Source organism: Cebus imitator, unplaced genomic scaffold (assembly GCF_001604975.1).
Source record: "Cebus imitator isolate Cc_AM_T3 unplaced genomic scaffold, Cebus_imitator-1.0 Scaffold137, whole genome shotgun sequence".
Lineage (NCBI taxonomy): Eukaryota > Metazoa > Chordata > Mammalia > Primates > Cebidae > Cebus > Cebus imitator.
Window position 1 is genome coordinate 586,909 of NW_016107452.1, and position 20,170 is coordinate 607,078.

The window sequence follows — 20,170 nt, forward strand, 5'->3', positions numbered from 1 at the left end:
AAATGGAACATACCAATTAATGAATGAAAGTGCTGGCATACTTGCTAATTTAACAACTCATTCATGGTGCCAGTTGTCCAGTTAAAGGACTGAGAAGGGAAAACGTTCTTCCTCCTCTTAGATGAGATGATTAGATGTTATCCAACTGTCTTTATTCTTGTTAACAATTGGTTTCCTACTTGAGAATAGCATGAAGTTTTGTTAAAACTGCTAGAGTGATCCTCTCCCCGTCCAGTTGTCTCAGATGTGACACACTCAGTGCGGTTCCTAATGGGACTTGCGTGTATATTCAATTAAGATTTTTTTTATTTTTTTACTTTTTTTTTAGTTGGAGTATGCTCTGTTGCTCAGGCTGGAGTGCAGTGGCTTGATGCTGGCTCGCTACAACCTCCACCTCCTGGGTTCAAGCAATTCTCCTGCCTCAGCATCCTGAGCAGCTAAGATTACAGGCACGTGCCATTATGTCCGGCTGATTTTTGTATTTTTAGTAGAGACAGGGTTTCACCATGTTGGCCAGGCTGATCTATAACTCCTGACCTCAAGTGATCGTCCCACCTCGGCCTCCCAAAGTGCTGAGATTACAGGAGCGAGCCAACACACACGGCCTCAGTTAAGAATTTTTTATTGTCTTCCCAAGCCCACTCGGCCACCTCCTTGGGCCATGCCATGTTGGACACAACTCAGACTTTATGATCCAATTTCTCTATGCACACTTCTTCAACTACCCCTCACTTTATATTAATAGCATGGACACCACTTCATTGTATTCCTTTGTATATCTATATAATACATGTGTATCTTTGTGTTTATTCTAGGCCTAACCCTGGAAGAGACAGATCCACATACTATAAGACTCATCAGTCTGAGTTCCCCTATACGCAGATGAATAGACCAAGGATCAATTGCCAACCCATAGGTGGCTCCTAATTCAATGGCCTGTGACTTATATAATCTGCTTTGATACCTGAGCTAAAGTCCATCCGATTTTCCAAAGACTTTGAACTATGCCAGAAGATAACATATGCTTGGGAAATAGTTTGGTCCATCTGCATGCTGATGAGAGAGCCCAAGAAGTCAGAGTTTAAAGGTTAGTTGGCCAATAATTGGTAGAAATATGTTTATGCTCTAAGCAGTAGTTGTTGTGTCAGGGATTCCATCAGATACAACTAGAAGAAGAAGATATATCTCCTGGAGCAATTTATCCTTCTTTAAGGTCTCATACTCAGGATCATAAATTTTTATTTTATAGGTGTAGACTTGGTTTAGTATTTCCTCGACTATAAGTTTTCTCATTTTTTATTTTAAATCTTCAAGCCCTTATTATCTACTTCATCATAGATGTCAGTGGCATTTCTGTGTCCATTTTTTTCTCTTTTTCACTTATCACCCATGTGAAACTTGAAGTTTTCCTTCTGATTATTTTCTTCTACTCACTTTCTTCATGTGTTTCTTCACTCCAGTCACATTTCATCTTTTCCCATCAGCCTTGAGTTTCTGTTACATTCCACAGATCCCAAGTGGCATGCAGAAAAGATGCCTACATTTTTTTTTTCTAACTATGAATCTGTATGGCTGGCCAGGCATGGTGTCTCATGCCTGTAATCCCATCACTTTGGGATACCGAGATGGGTGGATTATCTGAGGTTAGGAGTTCAAGACCAGGCTGGCCAACATGGTGAAATGCTGTCTCTGCTAAAAAAAAAAAAAAAAGCAAAAATCAGCTGGGTATGATGGCACACACCTGTAGTCCAAGCTACTCGGACGGCTAAGGCAGGAGAATTGCTTGAACCCAGGAGGTGGAGGTTGCAGTGAGCCGAGATCACACCACTGCACTCCAGCCTGGATAACAAGAGTGAAACTCCATCTCACCAAAAAAAGAAGAAGAAAGAAGGAGAAGAAGGAGAAGAAGGAAGAAGAAGGAGAAGAAAAAGAAGAAGAGGAGGAGGAGGAGGAGGAGAAGGAAGAGGAAGAAGAAGAAGAGAAGGAGAAGAAGAAGGCCACATGCAGTATAACACCATTAAAAAAAAAAAAACATTTTGCTAGAACTCTTCAATCGGTTATAAATATATATTAATCCATATTAGCCAAAAGTGCTGGGATTACAGGAGTGAGCCACCACACCTGGTCTCAGTGAATTGAATAGTGGTCCCAAAAAGATATGTCCAAATCCTATTCCCAATACCTGTGAATGTGACCTTATTTGGAAATAAAATCTTTGTAGCGGTAGCTAAGTTAAAGACCTTGCTTGAAATGAGATCATCTGGATTTAGGGTAGTCCCTAAATCCAGTGACTAGTGTCTTCATAAATAAGAGGGAAATTTGAGACCTGGAGATGGAAGAGAAACAGGGAAGAAGCCATGTGAAGACAGAGTCAGGGATTAGAATTATGTTGCCATAAGCCAAGGAACACCAGGAGCCACTGGAAGCTGTAAGAGGAAAGGAAGGGTCCTCCCCACAGCCTTTTGGGGGAGTGTGACCCTGCCAACGCCTTGATTTCAGATTTCTGGCCTGCAGAACCATGAGATAACAAAATTCCATTGTTTTAAGCCATCAAGTTTGCAGCAATGTGTTAGGACAGACCTAGAAAACTATACAGGCCCCTTCTGAAACATCTCTTCATTTTGAGAAATAGCTTTCCCCTCTGTCTTGGGATTACCATGGAAACAGGACACTGTTGACTTTCCAGGAGAAACTCAGTTAATCAGATCTGGCCCTTCAGTAATTCCCTTGGGATTAGGACCAAGCCACACCAGAGGCTGTCCGCCTGCCCTCTGGAAGAGAGCACATGTGGGTGTTTGTGTTCCGCTATTTGCCCTCGGAAGCAGAGAAAGCTTGACTGCAACAAGAGAGGAGAACAAAATCAATGACCAGAATGGAAGAGCAATGAAAGTCAGTTGCATGTTGTGAGGGCATGAGAATCCCTGGATGTTTGTTCTGGAGACCTGGATGTTTCCATGGTTTCCATTAAATGCTTCCACCTTTCATAGTTAAATTCCCCAGTGTGATTGAGCAAGCTTAGAAGGAGTTCTATAATTTTCACTGGAAAGTGTCCTAACATATCACAAACACACATCTTTATATTCTTTAATCCCCTCCCATTCCCCTTTCTCACACCCTTTTACACTATGGGGTCCCTCAATTCTATTCGTTCTTAACTTAGAATGGACCTTTCCACATGTAGAATCTCCTGGAAGTGCAATATGGTATAGTAGGAAAGACTGAAGACAGAAAATCCAGTCTGCTCTCATCACTAGCTATATGACACATTGGACATATTAAGCCCATATGCTAACTGCAAGAAAAATTGAGAAAACAGGCATCTGGCATTTTCACCTCCACTGTGAGAGGCAGATCCAGCTAACAAGGAAGAGGATGACAATGGGAAACTCATTGTCTGCCACATATGGTTATTATATTAGATTTCATTTTATAAATAAAGACAAGGTCCTGCTATGTTGCCAAGGCTGGTCTCAAACTCCTGGCTCCAAGTAATCCTCCCAACTGAGCCTTCCAAAGTGCTAGGATTACAAGCATAAGCCACCATGCCTCGGCCTGCCTATCACACATGGAAGTGAAACTGCTCTGACAGTTAAGGGGGTAAGAGGCACAGATTCCTGCTTGCTTGCTTCTCACCTCTCCCCCACCACATTTGCTTCCATGACTCCTCCATAGACTGCCTTTAGGTTCTGTAAGGAACAAAGAGGAACAACGGAGACCCAAGTCAACTCACTTACATCTTTGAAAACATATGTGTCGTTTACGTCTCTTCTTTGCTGGTTCAGTAAACAGGAGCTACAGCAAATGTATCAAAGTCTGAATCAACATTCCTGGAGCAGCCTTCTGGTCTGGGCTAGACCACGAGATAACTCTGGAGCTGTGCTTTCCAACATGGCAAGCACAAGACACCTGTGGTTCCAGAGCACCTGGAATGTAGCTAGCCCAAATTGAGACGCTATAGGAGTGAAATACACACTGGATTTCAAAGACTTGGTATTGGCTACATGGTGAAATGTTAACGTTTTGGAGATGCTGGGTTAAATATAGTGTGAAAATTAATTTCACCTGTTTCTTAGTACTTTTTTGGCATATGAAAATTTATTACTACAGTGTTTTCACCATTAAAATTTATGATCTTGGTCTTTCCTTCTTGCCTTTGTATAGGGCCAGAAGAGAGACACTGGCTACTTTGACAACCTTAAAGCAGACTCCAGGAATATCACCAACAGCATGATCTTTGCGACCAAATCCAGCAACCAGGACTTCATCGTTTTCCTCAATAAAGTTCAAGCAACCATCACTGGGTACAAAGGCTGTGATTTTTTTGCCATTCTTGATCACTGCACCCTGACATACTTCCTAATGGCAGAATTTGGCTGCTTGGCTTCAACTCCTACGTTTTTCAGTACGATTCCTTTTGCATGAGAAGCACCTCCAAAAGGGTTGGCCTTCAGGGCTGTGCCCACATGGGCTTTCTTGTCTTAGTACTTTTTTGAATGTGGCTACCAGAAATTTTAAATTTATATACATGGCTTGCAGCATATTTCTATTGGACAGAGTGGCTCTAGATGACTCATGTGTGGCCAGGACACTAGGACCCTGGAGAAGTAACACCCCGTGTACAGATACAGTTTGTGTTCTACCCACATCCCTAGGAGCCTACCATAGCAGTGAGCTCCAGATCACTTCCAACAGCCAAAATTTCATCTCTGTTCCAGCAGGCTTTTTCCAAAAACATAGCAGGCCAGCTGGAAGTGCCAGGGAATTAAAGTCCCCCACCTCAGCCCTCAACCAATGACTGATGGGATCTCACATATCAAAGCTCAGGTTTTTTGCCCCTTGGGTGGGGTAATTCTGAGACGGGTGTTCTGTGCATTGCTCCCAAACTGAACTAAGCTCTGGGTGCTTGCCGTGCTGGAGGGTTTCACATCTCTTTTCATTGGCTGTCTTCCTTTCTTTGTCCCATTTCCCCACTCCCATAGCAATGTGCTCTGTAAATTCCAAATAAACAACTTGAATCTGTCTCAGGGCTGGTTTCTAGGTAAACCCAAACTAAGAATCTAATCTGTCACCACATCATACTGAATTTATCTTCTGAATATCTATCAAATCTAGTTCTTCTCATCTCTACTGACATCAACTTAGTTTTAAGTTGTCATAAACTTCTGAAAACGTCTGCATCTATCTGGTAACTATTACCCTGCACCCATTTCTCTTCTATAGCCAGAGTTATTTTTCAATATAAATATTATCATATTTTGCTTGAGGTACCCAAATGGCTTCTCATTTTTTTTTTATGAAAAAGATGGATGGCTCTTACAATGCCTGTGTCCTGGCTCCTGTGTACCTCTCTGACTGTGTGTAGTACCATGAGCCCCCTCCCTGCTCAACCCACTCCTATAGCACTGGCCTGTAGGAGCTCAAGTTCAGTTCACGGATGCTTCAGGACTCGTGCACAAGCCAAGCCCTCAATCATTTCCCTTTGCCTGGTTACCTCATACCTATTGTTGAAGGATGTCATCTCGACACCTTAGCTAGGTTAGTTCTCCTTGTTATAAGCTCTCTTGGTGCCATGTACCTCTCCTTCACAACTCTGTCATAGTTAAATATGACATCCCTTTGATTCTTTGATTGATGCCTCTTCATCCTCTGGACTTCACGTTCCATAATGGCACAGTCACGTCTCAGTGTTGGTGTACACACAAGTGTACTCTTAGCACTTGGCGCAACACTGGGCAAAGAGTAGATGCTCAATGGATATTTGTTAAATAAAAGAATACAACTAAATAAGAAGTAGCTATTTCTACTCAAGTAGCTAATTCAGTGGCCTAAGAAAAATTCAGTCTCTTCCCAACAGATTACCTGACACTGGTCAACCGAAGGTGGTCTAGCATTGCTGTAAATCACCCCCTCTTGTGTTTACTGTATAAAGTATATAAAGTGCTCTACTGAGAGTGAACAGGAGTGAGTGACTCCTATCTTTAACCAGTTTATGCCTTGTAACTTAGTGATTTCCATACCTAGCTGTCTTGATGTACTAAGAGCTGCCAGAGAAGCAGAATTACTTCCTCTTTACCCTCTAACCTCAATGCTCATCATGTGTTTAGGACCTATGCCCCTTCATATCTAGAAAAACTTGCCTTAAATCCCCATTGTAATTCCAGGACAAAGCTCAATATTCTCCCCAAGATTTATTCAAATCCTTCAGGGAGTACCTTTCTTCCAATCATCTTTGGTTCAATTTCCAGCTTCAGTGAATCTTAGTTCTGCATTCTGCATCTTGAGGTCTTTTTCCTTAGTGTTAACCTAAATCCAGGACAGAGGCTGTTTCGACTTGTTTTTCCTAAGGTGACTTGTATGTAAATCACTGAGTGGCTTTAGTGGGAGACATAGGGATACCAGCCAGCTAAACTCTGACTGCAACATAAGGGAGCCAAACTTAAATTTGAATATTATGTTTTTCTTGTTCTTTAAAAGTCCTGTCCATTTCGGCAGGGCATGGTGGCTCACACCTATAATCCCAGCACTTTGGGAGGCCAAGGCTGGTGGATCACAAGGTCAGGACATTGAGACCATCCTGGATAACACGGTGAAACCCCGTCTCTACCAAAAATACAAAAAAAAACTAGCTGGGTGTGGTGGCACCCGCCTGTAGTTCCAGCTACTTGGGAGGCTGAGGCAGGAGAATTGCTTGAACCTGGGAAGCGGAGGTTGTGGTGAACCAAGATTATGCCACTGCACTCCAGCCTGGGTGACAGAGCCAGACTCTGTCTCGAGACAAAAAAATAATAATAATAAGTCTTGTCTGTTTCTGCCAAGTCGGGTTTGAGCTTGATGCTGTATTCTTTCACATGCTTGTTCTTCCCTTTTGCCTTCCTATTTGCTCCCACTGCTAAAGTGACGTTCATTTCTTTTCAGAGGAACGTGTCTATTTGGCTCCATGCATCTCATGCCCACTAGGACCCACCTTCCACATTCAATAAGCTTAGCAGTGAATTTTCCTAAACAGGAAGAGTTTATTTGTGGTACATTGGTTTCAATTACACTTTTCTCTCACTTCACTGGATATTTTTTAATGAAATGACAAGGGTCAAGTGAGGACAGCCTTCTAGCAAAAGCCATGGGCAATGAATTAAAAAAACAACATGCTGTGCAAAACGCATTTGGATGGTGAATTGATAGGTCCTGTAAAGAGCTAGATGAGGCTGAGCCTGAGTAGTGGTGAGGGGGGCGAATGCGATCAGCAGTGGGACTTGGAGGAATAAGCCACATTTAGGAAGTGAGCAGAAGAAGGACAGAGCTAAGGCCATGAGGGCCAGAAGGGAAAACTGGGGAGCAAAGGATGTAGGTGAGGGAGAAGGATGTGAAGAATTTATACTAAAGAGGCAGTGAGCATGACTCTTAGGAGGAGCGTGGTAAAAGAAAGAACCCTAAGACAAAGGAAGGCATCACCAGCCAGGGGAGGTAGGCATGGCCCCTAGTACAGCCCATAAGTGTGCTCTGCAACCCTGCAGACATAAATCACAATCTTGCTGAACCTCAGCTTCCTTGTGTGTAAAGCAGATTTGAACTAGTTAGTCTCTAATTCCTTTTGCTTTTGAAATCTCCAGCTGTGGGTTTTCTCCAGCTTTCTTTAAGCATATCCAGGTATTAAAGCCATTCTCCTTAGTGTTTTACAAAGGAAAAATCTGACTGAGGAAAAGAAAAAATTCACTTTTTGTCTACTGTTTGAAGCTAGCAGCATGCATAGAGTTTATGATGTGAAAATACCATTTGGGGAGGTTAATTAAAAATTCTGACATTCAGATCAGGGATTTGGGGCAGGAATGTACAAGTCCAGGGCTCTGGGTAGAATTAGACAGGCATCTAAACATCGAACCTTATTAAGTATATAGTTAGGCATTAGGAGGGGGACACTTGAACGCTAATATTCCAAATGTAAGTGCTGGTTGGCTTTGTGTATTTTGTTTGAATTATGACACATTTAATAGGATTTAGCTGCAGAGCCTGTGCTTAACAATCTGTTTCCTTGGCAATGCAGTCCTCAAGGGGCAAAGGCCATATGGAAAACATGGGTTATTTGGTAATTTAATAAGTGAGATGAAAGGAACAGTATTTAATTCAACGTACACATTTTTATCCCCTCTACATACAATAAGGAAGAAAAGGATCAGTATTAAGTACATAGCATGTAAATGGAAAGTACAATTATTATCATCAGAAACAATTTTTACACCATGGTTTATATTATAATAGGTGCACAAACATGTTATGCTATTTGTCTAAGAACACTCACCAGACAAAATCATTATTCTTAGGAATCCCAGAAGTGTTATGCTTGACTTTGTTTTTCTCCCTCCTTGCTCCCTGCACTTCATCAGCAAGTTTGTTCATTCTGCTTATGACTCATGCCCCAAATGCATCCTGTCCCCCTTTCCCCCGTGGCACCTGGTGCCAGCCCCATCACCCCCTCCTCAACCCCTTACCTCCCCTGCACCTATTCTTGCTCCTGACATGCTCTTCTTTGTAGGGGGGAGATCTCATAAGTGCCGAGTCAGAAGCCAGAAGCCTCAGCCTGTTTCCATATAAATAATGAAGAAGAAAGTAACTAGAAATATAATCATAGCAGTTATTAGTTATTCATAAGTGATCTTAATTTCTTTACTAATGCCTCTCAAGTTGAAAGTGTGAACCTGGGGTGACATTGTGAAATAAATGACCCTAAGGCAAGACGCTTTAAGCCCTCTGTCATGGCCAGCTGTGTAAGGGCTGCTAGGGGGGCGCCTCAGCTGTGCGGTGGAGCCACCGCTGGGAAAATGCCCACTGTTTAGCCAGCTAGGGAAGGAGACGTCCAAGATGGCTGAGACGTCTGCCTCCCCGGAGGAGTTAGGAGAAAACTCCGCTTCTCCAAGCTCTTGTGGCAAGGCCTGATGGCTGTCAGGTAAGCCCGCAGACATCCCGGGGCTTCATTGTATTTATGTGATGCTGTGCTTCAGAGGTCACTTTCCACTCTCATGTTTCACATCTGCACCTGGTTCCTTTTTTTCTTAGAAAAGATAATCAGTAAGAGTAATATAAATCTTAATGTCTTTGTTCTTTCATAACAAGTATGGTAAAGCACTGACACATTATGCTCCTTACCTCATCTCGGCTAATTCCTGAGCCCCTACCTGTATGACAAGTGATGTGCTTGACCCTATCACTACCACGCCCTATTTTACCCTGCCCCCAGTCGCTGAACACCAAAGCCACACCCTACCTATGCCCTACCTACCCTGCCCCTAGACTTGCGACTCAATAAAAGTGAGAGCGTCCGGACACTCAGGGCCACCCGCTGGACTCCTCCCTTTGATTGGCAGTGGACCCTCGGGGCCCAAATTCTCTTTTCTCTATCTCTGTGTCTTTTATTTCTACAATTTCTTGTCTCCACACCAGCAGAGAGGGGCTCACAGAACCCTGTTGGGCTGGACCCTACACTTCTTCACCCAATATCCAGAGTGATCTTTTGAAGCCGTGAATAAAATCATACCATTTCTTGGCTGAAAACCTTCTAGAGTCATCCAACTGTTCCTGACTTAATATTTTTTATTTTTCATTTTTGGTGGAGATGAAGTCTCACTATGTTGTCCAGGCTGGCCTCAAATGACCCTCTCTCCTCTTGCTCCCAAACTGTTGGGATTCCAGGCGTAAGCTAGTGTGCCCACCCAGCTTGCCTGTAATCAAGTTCAGTCTTTGTCCATGGCTGACAAAACTGGCACCTTGAGGACTCTACCTACTTCTGACCCTTCTTGCTCTTGGTCACTGAACTTCCTTCAGTTTGAGCTTCCTTCTCCTTTTGGAAATGCTAAACTTGCCCCCACCATAGTGCTCTTGCACTAGATGTGCCCCTCCCAGCCATTGTCTTCACTGGTCTTTGCATGGAAGGCAATTCTCAGTACACCTGTCCTTTCCTGGAAGAGTCTAACCCTGAGGTAATTCTCTCTTATGCACTCATATTTTACTCTACTTCCGTATCTGTTTTTTTTTTGTTTTTTTGTTTTTTTGTTTTTTGTACATGGTTTTATTTTTCCTGTCTCTCACACTAGAACACAAGCTCTGTAACTGTGGGGACTATTAATTATATTCTATTTTCCATTAGGAATTCAATACATGAATACTGAGTGGGTGAATGCATTAATTTGGTTGAAACCTAGATGGTCAAGGTCATTTTACTGCCAAGAAGTAGGTCAGTGCAAGAATGAAATCACAGCAAGGATGAGGTAAAAATAAAATTCCCAAGCACTGCTACTTTAATTTGTATTATTTTTTAATATTGATAATTTGTTTCATCATGGGCTAATTTTATTACTATTCATGCATCTTTATGTTTTAGAATTATTCATTCTTTCCTATTTCTATTCATTCTATTTCTATTTTCAATTTTCAAAATTGTCTAATTTACTCTCAGCTAATTAGTCCAGCTCTATGTTTGTACACATTAGGAAAAATTGAAGGCAACCTAGACACCAAACAAATTGTGAACTGTTTAAGTAAATTATGGTAAATTATAGAGAGGGAGATATATGATTTCATTTTCATCAGTTTTGCTCATATTTCTCTATTCGTAAGGAAATGATGACTATCATTTACATTCTTTGGTTTTTGGCAGTTTTTTATTTTGGGGGTCTTTTTTCCTAGTTTTTCTACTATGTATACACACTGCTTTGATAATCAGGAAAAGTAAGTTTTAAAACAAAGTTTTGAAAGGATATAAAATATAAGGACTTAGAATGTCTGAGTATGAGGAGTTTTTTTTTTTAACTCAAAAACACAAAATCCCCTCAAAACAAAAAACCTAATCCCTAAATGTAAAAAGATAGGAAGCAAAAATTCCACTACTGAAACTAGAATTTTCAGCTACTGAATTCAGCACAGGTGATAAGAGGGACATCATCCTTGGCACAGCTCTGGCATACATCAGTTTAGGGGCCCAGACAACACTTTAATAGAATATTCATGGCTGTGAGACCATCTTTCTTCCCTTTCATTCTCCCTCCGAGTCCACTGCTTGCATGCCCCATAACATCACCCTCTAACATCAGTTTATTATATTCACACCTGCAGTAAAAATTGGCCATATACAAAACACTCTGAGGAGTTTGGGAAAGCTTTCTAAATGTAAGGAAGATGTGTGAGGCTGTGGCTGCTCTCTCTCTTGGGTATCTATTTTCATCAGCCAATTCACATGGGGGCTGAGCCATGTCCCAGGAAGAACATTGTAACTTGCCACCATTGGAGTCCAGCAATGCACAGGCATGTTGGAGCTTGGTAGGGTACCCCACTATAAACAAGATGCCAGAAGCACAAGTCCCCTTGGGTAAAATCAACCTGAAAGGAATAAAGCCTGGAATAACAAGCTGAGTCTGGGCAGAAGAACCTGAGAGTGAAAAGGAAATAATGATATAAGACAGACTGCTGTGGCTGCTATTTCTTGTATTGCTTTAGCACTTCCTATATGCAGCTTCAGGGGAGAAAAGAGGTATACCCATAGAGATAAATGTAGGCAGCCTCTATAGGGCTCTCAGGTTTTTACCACTCACGTGTCTTAAACAATTTTGATGCATCTCCCAAGAACATCCCCTATGACTTGCATACCAAGACAGAAAAAAAATAGTCCATCATTGTGCAAAATTTCAAGTCCACTAAACAATTACAAGCATTCTGACCTGAAGATATAGATTTCAATAATGGCCAAACATGAGTAATTATTTGGGAAAAATATTATAACTAAGAAATAGTCTGAGCCATCATATTCAGAAGACACATTTCTCAGTCTGCAGATTTTCAGTAAAACACTTAAGCATGGGTCGATTCATAGGACTTGTCGATTTTGAAAACCTTAATCCTCTACCTACATTGAGTAGACAACTCTTTTTTCTATGGCTTCCTCTTCCACCCACTCCTACTAGAAACAGTTGGGTGTAAAAGGACCCAAAGAACAAATGAAACAGACAATTACGTATATTGATAGAGTTCTGTCACTTGGCTTCTTGTTTAGTTGTTCTTAAAATCCTATGGGCAAGCCTAGAATGCCAAGCTCTGTTATACACTGAGAGGGGACTTGGTGATTTTGGTGAATTTCAATGCTTTGCCAAGAACACAAGGCTACTTAAGTGACAATTGCTATTATAGAATCTATATTCCAGCCCCATCAATGTTAAATTTCCCATGAAAGACCAAAAGAAGGGAAATCAGATGCATTATTTTAGGGCTTGGAGGTAACTGTATTTTCATCTACACAGAATGTTTTCATATTGCCTTTGGCCATTGATCATCAGTGAATTTCCCAGTAATGTGTGTTGATAACATTATTTGTTAGGCTTATCTGAATTGGGTCTCTGTCTCTTGCAACCAAGGGAGCCCTAACATCAGTGGGGAAATACAATGCTATTTAGCCATTGTGTCCTGAGATTTCTAGGCCTTACTAAGTTCAGAAGACCCCCTAGGAGTGACATATATTGAAAAAATACAAACAAACAAAACAAACAAACAAAAATAATACTAAGCAGATGACAGAATAGAAATTGACTGCTGAAGAATTCTACCGTTTCCTATCACTACTCAAGGCAATCTGACAAAATTCATTAATTTCATCTTCCAGTTAATAACCCATCAGGAGAGAAGCTCAGTAATGAACTTTTTCATTTGGGACATGAGGCCATCAATGTTTGTAGGGCATGCAGCACTGTTAAAGTGGCACTTATGTTCGGCCAGTAGTGGGAAAATAAAGTTGTGTTTCTTGGACTAAACTCATCTGATAAATTCTCTTGGCTATAAGTACTCAGACCGCGGAAATAGCTAAAAGTAAACAATCAGATTATCTTGATCTACTCACACTTTTCAGATAATTGTTTCCGTATAAAATTTCCCTTCTCTTCCTCTGCAGTTGATCTTTGACGGGCTAATGAGAAATGAACCACGTAATGTGTTATTAATTTCTTGGGTTATCCTCCATTACCCTCAAGTTGATCAATAAAAATTAAATCATTAAGGGGCCAACATATTTTTAGAAACAATACCCAAAACACTTGGATTATAGAATTCTGTTCACAAGTTTAAAGTCCAAAAGAAAGAATCCACGCCAACCCTACCAGCACTTCCATAAAAACAATCCTCCAAGGAGGATGAAAATGAAAATGAATGGTATCAGCCCCAATTTTTGAGAATCTGCTCCTTAGAGAATAAAGATTAGGTCAACATAACAATGCTCTAACAACAATAGTCTAGGGTCATAATTACTACCCCTATTTTTGAAGGCTTACAGGTATTGTTCTAAAGCAGAGATTGGCAGATTATGGCCCAAAATCATGTTTTTGTAAATAAAGTTTCATTAGAATCTTTGTTTATATATTGTCTGTGGCTGCCTTTGCCCTACATTGACAGAACTGAGTAGCTGCCACAGGAACCTATCACCTCCAAAGCTAAAAATATTCATTATCTGGCACTTTACAAAAAAGTTTCCTGACCCCTGGTCTAAATGCTCTTCCAAATCCCCACAAAGACCATGAGGTTGGTTGATGCTATTGTCATTCCCATTTTACAGATCACGTAAAAAAATTCTTCTCAGTGACATCATCTGTAAAATGATGTCCAGAAAGGATTAGGTAACTTCTCCAAGCAAACCAGGGCCTCAGTCCACTTCTCTCTAATTGTAAAACTTCTGTTGTTAGTATATTTGTCATGCTGCCTACAATAATATTGTTCTTCCTTATGATGAGTGTTCTCTAAAACTCTACAAAATTTGCTGCCCAGGAAAGAAAAGTAACTTTGGGGACTGAGATAGGAGCCTCTAAAGAATGGATTGAGAGGGAGGGTGTCAGAGGAGTAGGAGGAAGTTCCTCNTTGAGATGGAGTCTTACTCTGTCACCCAGGCTGGAGTGCAGTGGTGCAATCTTGGCTCACTGCAGCCTCTGTCCCCTGGGTTCCAGTGATTCTCCTGCCTCAGCCTCCTGGGTAGCTTGGATTACAGGTACATGCCAGCCTCTGTCCCCTGGGTTCCAGTGATTCTCCTGCCTCAGCCTCCTGGGTAGCTTGGATTACAGTTACATGCCACCACACCCAGCTGATTTTTGTATTCTTAGTAGAGACAGGGTTTCACCATGTTGGCCAGGCTGATCTTAAACTCCTGACCTCAGGTGATCCACCCACCTCGGCCTCCCAAAGTGCTGGGATTACAGGCACAAGCCACGGCGCCCCGCTGGACCTTCTATATCATGTATTATGTATTATTACTATTATGTATGTATCATGTATTATTCTATATCATGTATTATGTAAGCACCATCCAGCAGTCACGTATATCACTCACGAGATTAAAACTTTCTACCCAAAGTTTACTTTTTCTTTCTCCTCCTAACCTCTGATGATCTTTAATCATTTAGAAAACATTCAGAGATTTCTCTATGCCTTCTATGCCATAAAAGTATAACCCAAACAATACCAAGTAAAAGCTTGCTAATACAGGGCTTGTTCATTCAGAAACTGCAGGAACTCTGTGGCAAACTCATATGTCAGGTCACCTTGTTCCATCTAGGACCTTAAGTCCACTAACTCATAAAGAACAATAGCAGACACCGTGGTTCAAAGAGAATGGGTCATTTTCACCATAGCCTAAAATGACAGGAGCTTTATGTAGATTCATTCCATTCTTCACCATCACTCAGCATCAGTGTAACCATTCCCAGGCCGCAGATGAGGAGACCTGCCAAAGCTGCAGAGCTGGAGATGGATAAAGGATGTGGCTCCCTTTGTGGCTGATGTTTGGCTCCTGATACCATTGCTGTCCCTTTCTAATTATAGATCTGTGTCTGGTCTCTGGATCTAGATCTAGTCCTGGATTTGGATCTAGTCCCTGCATCTGAATCTAGTCCTAGTTCTGGAACTAGGCTTTGGATCTGGATCTAGTCTTTGTTCTGGATCTAGTCCTGGATCTGGATGTATCCCCAGATCCAGATGTAGCCCTCGTTCTGGATCTAGCCTCTGGCTCTAGTCCTGGTTCTGGATCTAGTCCTGGATCTGGATCTATTCCTGGTTCTCAGTCTAGTGCTAGATCTGGACCTAGTCCTCCTTCTGGATCTAGTCCTGGATCTGGACCCAGTCCCAGTTCTGTATCTAGTCCAGGATTTGGATCTAGTCCTGGTATTAGATCTAGTCTCTGGTTCTGGATCTAGTCCTAGATCCGGACCTAGTCTTAATTTTTCCTCCCATTTTTGCCATTTCCTTGCTCCTTGGACTTGCTGACTGCCCTTAGCTTCTCTGATCTGACCCCGTGGGTACTCTTCCAGGGCTGACACATGCTCATGCACCTTTCTCTATGTCCCCTCTATTACCAACAGGGAGGGGAGGCTTTTTAGTTCTCCACCCTCCCAGCCCTCATTTCTGTGCAGGGTTCTCTCTGCCTCCTGAGCATTTGGGCTGTCATTTTCCCTAAGAAAATGCCCTGATGAAAACTCTGGTTCCTTCTCAGCCAGAGTTTGGCAAGTCCAATTTCTGTCTCTGGTAATACAAGCATGTTTCATTGGAGGATAAAAATCTCCATTCAGCTGGGATCATGGATCTTTCTGCAAAGCCCAAAGCACATCTATATTATCCATGATTCAGAAAAGATAGTAGAGAAAAGGCGAAAAAAAAGTAACCCACATATGTTGGAGTTACACAGTTCTAGCCCCTTGTGTGTGGCCAAAGCCATTAATCCTCTAGACCTCCATGTCCTTATCTGTCAAACAAACATCAGGATGCCCACCCTGCAGGCTTACTGGGAATAATGGACACAATAAATGTGAGTGGCCTCTGGACACCTGACCAGGAGGGGCAGTGAGTCATTGGTAGTATGAATACAGGTCCATCCTGGGCACATCACTGCACCAACTCATGACCATCTGATTTGTGTCTTTAAAATGTTTGCAATCTACCCATCTGACAAAGGGCCAATATTCAAAATCTACAAAGAACTTAAAACAAATTTACAAGAAAAAAACAAACCTACCAAAAAGTAGGCAAAGGATACGAACAGATACTTCTTAAAAGGAGATATGTATGCAGCCAAGAAACATATTTTAAAAAGCTCATTATCAATGGTCATTAGAGAAATGAAAATCAAAACAATGAGCTACCATCTCATGCCAGTTAGAATGGTGATCATTAAAAAATCAGGAGAAAACAGATTCTGGAGAGGATGTAGAGAAATAGGGATGCTTTTGCACTCTTTATGGGAGTGTAAATTAACTCCCACTGTAAAAGACAACCATTCAACAATTGTGGAAGACAGTGTGGCGATTCCTCAAGGATCTAGAACTAGAAATATCATTTGACCCAGCAATCTCATTACTGGGTATATACCCAAAGGATTATAAATCATTCTACTATAAAGACATGGGTACACGTATGTTTATTGTGGCACTGTTCACAATAGCAAAGACTTGGAACCAACCCAAAGGCCCATCAATGATAGACTGGATAAAGAAAATGTAGCACATAGACAGCATGGAATACTATGCAGCCATAAAAAGGATGAGCTCGTGTCCTTGGCAGGGACATGGATGAAGCTGGAAACCATTATTCTCAGCAAATTGACATAAAAACAGAAAACCAAACACTGCATGTTCTCACTCATAAGTGAGAGTTGAACAATAAGAACACATGGACACAGGGGGGCATATTGGGGAGTGGGGGACTAGAGGAGGGATAGCATTAGGAGAAATAACTTAATGTAGATTACAGGGTGATGGATGCAGCAAGCCACCATGGCATGTGTATAACTATGTAACAAACCTGCATGTTCTGCACATGTACCCCAGAACTTAAAGTATAAAAAAAAAAAAAAAAAAAAAAACTGACAAAAAAAAAAAAAAAAAAAAAAAAACCTCCATGCACTCTGAAAATCAACCAAGAAACCAGTAAACTGCACACGCCATCTAGTAGGCCTAACTGACATTTACAGAACATTTTACTCAACTGCTACAGAATACACATTCTTTTCACCTGTACATCGAGCATCCTCTAGAATAGACCAAATCTTGGGCCACAAAAGAAATCTGTACACATTAAAAAGAAAAAGAAGTTATATCAAGTATTACAGCTGCCCCTCCAAAACTCTTTCTTTTCATCTGTCTCATCTACGTTTGTCCATTGCTATTTTATCGCTACTCAAAGTGTGGTCCCTGGACAGGTAGCACCGTCCTCGCCTGGGAGCTTGCAAGCAATGCAGAGCTTCTGATTCTTCCCTGGACCTAGTGACTCAGCATCTGCACTTTCACCAGATCCCCAGTGATCCCTGTGAATAATGAAGTTTGAGAAGCACTGCTCTATTTCATACATTACCATCTGTTATTCTTGTCCTATTATATCTGCTGTCTGATGTATTAGGTTCCTATTGCTGCTGTAACAGATTTCTGTAAACTTAGCCGATTAAAACAATACAAATGTATTCTCTTGAACTTCTGTCAGCCAGAAGTCTGAAATCAGTTTCCTGGACTGAACCCAAAGTGTTGGCAGGACCATGCTCCCTCCAGAGGCTCTGGGGGAGCATTCGTTCCTCTGCCTTCCAGCTTCCAGTGCTTCATTTCTTGGCTCGTGGCTCCTTTCCCCATCTCCAAGCCAGCAGTATAGCATCTTGCTTCAGTATTCACACTGCCGTGTGATCCCTCCTCCTACCATCCATTAAAAGGACAGTGTGATTATACTTGGGGTCCACCTGTATATTCCAGGGTAATCTTCCTATCCGAAGATCCTTAACTTAACCACCTCTGCGATGTTTCTTTTAAGACATATGTACATGATGTTTCTTTTAAGACACAGGGAACATTCACAGGTTCCAGGGGTTAGAATGTGGGTGTTTTGGGGGGCTATAATACAGCCTATTATACCTGTCTCTCTAATTTGGCACTTGTAGGTCCTTAATAAAACCTGAAATTTACATTCATTTAGTGGCTGTCACAATTAGCATATGCTCACCTGAACATGACTTCGTGGAGAAAGGCAATTAAATAAATTGACTATAACCTATAGAAATCCAATATGAATGAGTGTATCCCTTAGGTTCATATGTTTCCAACGGCAGGAAGTAATTAACCTTGAAGGCTTTACAAAAGTGGTAAGGTAAGTCCTGAAAAATCATTAGAAATTCAGCAGGTGACCAAGACAGGGAGAAACATTCCAAACAGCAGAAACGGCATTTGAAAGTGCACAGAAGAAGACATGAAACAGCAAAGCTCATCCAGGGAGCTGTAACGATTAGGTAAACTATAGTGTACGTATGAAGCGAGGGAGATCAGAAGATGAAGCAAAGCAGTCAGTAAGAGTCACATTAGGAAATGCTTTGAATGACTCACCAAGGACTCTAATGTTCCTCTTGTAGATAGGAGGCTATCGTTAAAGTGTTAAAATCGGGTCATTGACAAGGTCAGAGCTACACGGAAGAAAGGTCATTGTGGTAACAGTATGGAGCCTAGTTTGAAAGCTCAGAGCAATTAAATTACCTTTTCAGTTTATGGTAGGTGTTTGACTAAATATCTGCTCAATATCTCTCAGCTGCACCATCATGCTTGAACTGCTGGAGAGGAGGGCACCCAGAATAACAAAATGTTCTGTTCCAAGCAGATGCCACTCTGATCTGAGCTGAGGGTACAGCTGTTCGGTGGTAATCAACATGCCAGTTGCTGTTTCAATCCTTTTTAACTAGAGAGTAGACGCCAGGTATTAAGCGGCAAGAGAGCTCTTAGCACAGCATGCCTGGAAGGCACCTGGATTCCTTCAAGATGAGCTCAGCCTACTGTCTGCTCCGTGTTTCTCAGATTCAGGTTTGTGTTGGTCTTGGTTGTTTTCACCTCTTGGCCATTATCAACAATGCTGCAATGAATATGGGGAAACTAGTATCTCTTGGAGATCCTGATTCCAATTCTTTTGGGTAAATACCCAGAAGTAGAATTGCTGGATCATTTGGTAGTTTTTTGGTTTTTTGGTTTTTTCTGAGATGTAGTTTCACTCTTGTCGCCCAGGCTGGAGTGCAATGGCGCGATCTTGGCTCACTGCAAACTCAGCCTCCTTGGTTTAAGCAATTCTCCTGCTTCAGCCTCCTGAGTAGCTGAAATTACAGTCACCTGCTACCATGCCATGTGTGGCTAATTTTTTGTATTTTTAGTAGAGATGGGGTTTCACTATGTTGGCCAGGCTGCTCTCGAACTCCTGACCTCGTGATCTGCCCGCTTCAGCCTCTCAAAGTGCTGGGTTTACAGGCGTGAGCCACTGCACCTGGCCTGGTAGTTCTGTATTTATATTTACGAGTAATGTCCATATTCTCTTCCACAGTGACGTCACCATTTTTCATTTCCACCAATAGCGTACAAGGGCCCCGATTTCTCCACATCCTTGTCAACACTTGTCTTGTGTAGCTAACTTTTTAAACCCTTACTACATTTGCCATTGTGCTAAGTGGAAGTGTAATGTGCCACCAAATTTAAATGACGGAGAAATAGAAACCTGACAGACACCATAACGCCATGACACATGCACTGAACCAAGCACTGGAAGTTTTGCATTTGCTGAATTCTCATCCCTGACTTCTACAAACCAATTCCAGCCTCAGTTTAGTCAACTGCCTGCAGGGATGAATGACTCTGGACACTAACACCCAACATTCCTAATAGTTATACTGTGGATCAAAAGCGCTAAAGCCCTTTGCAAACTGGACACATATCAGTTCTTGACTTGTTTACAATGCTCGAAAGGTACACTTTGCAAAGTGACTGGAAAAAATGCAAAGCTCTCAGCTTTGTTCTTTCATCAAAGAAGGCAAATATGAAAGTCACGATGGTCCTTGCTTCAGAAAAAAGGACCTGACACAACAGGGCTTTGTGCCAAACAAAAACTTATTTTTTTTCCAACAAAAGCCAATGTATATAGCTGTCCGGTCACCTAACCAACATGCACCCTAAAGCAGTGGTTTGTCTCTTCCAGAGGCACTTGAGACATCAGTGTCTAGCCTGAGAAGCCCATTCCTACCACCACCTTCCCAGGAAAGATAGGGATATTTGATAGAAAGTGTTCTTGGCTGAGAAAGTTAGAGTCTCTATTTATGAAACTTCTGCCTGCTCTTAGCTTTCCTGGCAAACCCTTTGCTCATGAAAACTTAAAGACA